Genomic DNA, 4,344 nt, shown 5'->3' with positions numbered 1-4,344 from the left:
ACCATGTCCAGCTAATTTTTTGTATTTTAGTAGAGACAGGGTTTCACCATGTTGCCCAGGGTGGTCTCAAACTCCTGAGCTCAGGAGATCCACCTGCCTTGGCCTTTCCAAGTGCTGAGATTACAAGCGTTGAGCCACTGTGCCCAGCTTGACAGTGTTGCTTCCAACATTGGTTGTCTTTCTTTCCAAAAGAATTTTAAAATTACCTATAGCTTCATTTTCTTTTTTATTCAGAGGACCCTGAACCAATAGAAAGAAAACAAAGATTTTGCTTGAAAAATCTGGTCCAGTTAGATTCTTGGGCTAAATTTTTTATATTCCCAAGAATTTAATGGGCATGGCAACTTATCCATGAGGGTAAAGTCACAAAGTGTATAATAGCTAAATAGTGAAACAATGTCATTAAAAGAAACAGGATTGGCCAGGCACAGTGGTTCACATCTGTAATCCCAGCACTTTGGGAGGCTGAGGTGGGTGGATCATGAGGTCAAGAGATTGAGACCATTTTGGCCAAAATGGGGAAACCCCATCTCCCCTAAAATTACAAAAATTAGCTGGGCATGCTGACATGCGCCTCTGGTCCCAGCTATTCGAGAGGCTGAGACAGGAGGATCACTTGAACCCAGGGGCAGAGGTTTCAGTGAGCCGAGATCACGCCATTGCACTCCAGCCTGGTGACAGAGTGAGACTCTGTTTGAAAAAAAAAAAGAAAAGAAACAGGATTATATTAACCAAAGCTGTTTACCGAAAGCTTTAACAAGGATTCAGGGAAAGGAGGAAGTAAGCCCACATCTATATAAAAAGATTTCTTTTGCGGAACTCTGCTCCATGGAAGACAAACAGAGATTATAGCTATTTGTTTTTTTCTTATTCTGGTTGTATTCCAATATGAATCATTTCTTGTTCTAAACTATTCTGCTTTCCTTTTATTTGATCCCCAGAGTCTGAAAACTAAAGATAGATGAGATCTGCTTGGCTAGCTAATCTTTTTTTTTTTTTTCTTTGAGACGGAGTGTTGTTCTTGTTGCCTAGGCTGAAATGCAATGGCATGATCTCGGCTTACTGAAATCTCTGCCTCCTGAGTTCAAGCAATTCTTCTGTCTCAGCCTCCCAAGTAGCTGGGATTACAGGCACCTGCCACCACACCCAGCTAATTTTTTTTTTTTTTTAATTTTAGTAGAGACGGAGTTTCACCGTGTTGCTCAGGCTGGTCTTGAACTCCTGACCTCAGGTAATCCACCTGCTTTGGCCTCCCAAAGTGCTGGGATTATAGGTGTAAGCCACTGTGCCCTGGCCCAAACAGCAACTTTAGATGGGGCTTGGTTTTCATAATTTATACTCCTTTTTATGAAATGGTTTTTATGGATCAAATTCAGATAAAAAATAAATCTTGGAGTTAGCTCTCATCAATAGCAAACATATTGTTTTTATTAAAATAAATGGTACAGTAACATTTACCTTCTATTCACTATAAGACCAGACAGCATAATATGATATTCAATCAAATTTTCTGGAAACATGATAGATCTTATCTTGGATTTGAAATTTGAGAAACGCTGATTTCTAAAACCTCACCTTCATCATATTAATTTCTACTGTATCAATCAATCATTTCTGAGCTTCTCCTATGGACTCAGCTTGTTTCCTTTTTTTTTTAAATTATACTTTAGGTTCTGGGGTACATGTGCAGATCATGCAGGGTTGTTGCATAGGTACTTATATGGCAAGGTGGTTTGCTGCCTCCATCCCCCCGTCACCTGTATCTCCGTACTTGTATCACAAATCATAACATGTATCCCCAAAAAAGAGGAGAGATATTGGCAAAGGAAATGTAATGGTGGGCCACTAAAAGGCACTACAGAGAGATTCTTCCATCAGCAGAAAAATATTGCTGAGAAGAAAATATGAACTCAATAAAACTGAAAGAATATTGGTTATCTTGGAGACAGCAGTCTTAGGGATGGAAGTCAAAGCTCAAGATGTTAAGAAGAGAATGGGAGAAGAGAAAGTGGGCACAGTGAGTGTGGACCACACATTTTAGGAGATTGACAGTGAAAGGAGAGAGAAAAAGGACATGAGCTAACAGTATCAGCAAGTTCCGATAAGGCCAGTCTCTCAGTTCTCCTTCCTGCCCTCAGGGACTTGGACACAGAAAGATATTCCACACCTTCCCTCCATAATTTGAACCCCTGGGTCCCAGAGAAGTCTCTCCTTTTAAGTGGATGAACAGAAGCTGGAGTGGTGCAGTGGTGTAATTGCAGCTCACTGCAGCTTTGAACTTCTGGGCTCGACTGATCCTGATCCTCCTTTCTCAGCCTCCTGAGTAGCTAGGACTATACATGTGGCACCACACCCAGCTAAGTTTATTTTTGTTTTCGTGGACATGGGCTCTCACTACGTTGTCCAGCCTGGTCTTGAAATTTTGGCCTCAAGCAATCTTCCTGCCTCAAAAGATCCTCTCACCTCAGCCTCCCAAAGTGCTGGGATTATAGACATGAGCCATTGCACCCAGGCTACAGGTCACTTTTCTAAGACAGATATGTTGCAATTATAGACAATCTGAGAAGTTGAAGGTCAAATCTTATAGTGTTTGTGTTGAAAATAATAAAAACTGGGAGCAAGGACTATGAGAACAGAACTGAGTCGAGAGAGACAGGAGAAGCTCTGATCCTCTCTGATAAATCAGTTTGAGTTCCTGGTCTGTATTATTTGCTTTCCAGATAGTATTACAGATCTAGATAGATTGCTACCCTTACTAGACAGTATTACAAATCAACTGTCCTAATGTCACTGCAAGACTGTATGGAGGAGGGAAGAGGGCCCAGAGAGAGGCTAGAATCAGAAGTTGGAGGTTTTAGGTATTATCATTGCATTAGCCCAAATTTTGAGTTTGCTATACACAAAAAAATTGATGATAAATTATTGGGCTAGTTTAAATTTGCTAAATCATAGTAGGGGCCCTATCATTAATTAAAAAAAATTTTTTTTGAGAAGGAGTCTCACTCTGTTGCCCAGGCTGGAGTGCAGTGGCATGATCTCAGCTCACTGCAACCTCTGACTCCTGGGTTGAAGTGATTCTCCTGCCTCAGACTCCCAAGTAGATGCTACTACAGGCGTGTGCCACCATGCCCAGCTAATTTTTTGTGTTTTTAGTAAAAATGGGGTTTCACCGTGTTAGTCAGGATGGTTTTGATCTCCTGACCTCATGATCAGCCTGCCTCAGCCTCCCAAAGTACCGGGATTACAGGCATGAGCCACCACGCCTGGCCAATAAACATTTTTTATAAAGGACTAATGATATACTATGTTGAATTTCTTTCAAACATTACACATATTTGGTCTCCGTTGCTGTTCTCTATCCATCAAGAATTGAGTCAAGTCAAACACTAAAGTTTGAGTACACACTGAGACATCAGACTAACAAAGAGAGAGGAGAGAGAGAGAGAGAGAGAGAGAGAGAGAGGGAGAGAAATAAGGAGACAAGCCATTCAAAAAGAGAAAAACTACTTCTCTGTTGATCTTGGCTTTCAATTCACTCTGTCCTTTCTTGGCTTCCACATAAATATCTCTGTATTCACATTATTATGTTCACTTAAATTTTAGTTTCCAGCTTGATTTGAGAAAGTCTTTTTTTTTTTTTTTTTTTTTTGAGATAAGAGTCTCACTCTGTTGCCCAGGCTGGAGTGTAGAAGTGTGGTCTCAGCTCACTGCAATCTCCACCTCCTGGGCTCAAGCGAACCTCCCACCTCAGCCTCCCAAGTAATTGGGACTACAGGCTCACAGCACCATGCCCAGCTAATTTTTGTATTTTTTGTAGACACAAGATTTGCCATGTTGCCCAGACTGGTCTCAAACTCCTCGGACTCAAGTGATCTGCTAGCTTCTGCCTCCTAAAGTGTTGGGATTACAGGCATGAGCCACTGTTCCCAGCTGTATTCTTGGTATGTAATGGGTACTCCATTAACCTCCTGACTGATGAACAGGAGGATGACACTGAGCAAATGAACAGACTTTTTAACTTGAATTGCTTCTACTTAATAGTTTACGTTGATTTAGGAAACATATTACATGGCTTTGGAGAAAAAAAAAATTGATCATGGAACATTTTTAATAGAGACAAAACTTTCATTCCATGTCTGAAAGACAGAAGGGGCATGCTTATTACCAGTATAAACTTTGGGTTTTCTGAATGAATGGAGTTATAGAAATGAGACTGCATCTAAGTAAATACATTAATCCTGTTCCAGATTCAGTGTTTTGGCTAGTACGTTTTCAATTGTTCATTGTCATTCCTTAAATAGGCCTCTCTGTGTAATAACAAAAACATTTTCTTTCTTTTTTTTT

At 40.5% G+C, this 4,344-nt stretch overlaps 1 long non-coding RNA gene across 1 annotated transcript in view; it reads right to left on the bottom strand.

Moving 5' to 3' along the window:
* Positions 1 to 965: 965 nt before the first annotated feature.
* The window catches only part of LOC108316177, a 15,045-nt gene continuing 11,666 nt past the window's right edge, over positions 966 to 4,344 (bottom strand). Inside the window, exon 3 of the long non-coding RNA XR_001830220.2 lies at positions 966 to 976. This is a non-coding gene — a long non-coding RNA (uncharacterized LOC108316177). The remainder of the gene's footprint in view (positions 977 to 4,344) is intronic.

Source organism: Cebus imitator, unplaced genomic scaffold (assembly GCF_001604975.1).
Source record: "Cebus imitator isolate Cc_AM_T3 unplaced genomic scaffold, Cebus_imitator-1.0 Scaffold9, whole genome shotgun sequence".
NCBI lineage: Eukaryota > Metazoa > Chordata > Mammalia > Primates > Cebidae > Cebus > Cebus imitator.
This window is presented reverse-complemented; position numbering and strand designations above follow the sequence as displayed.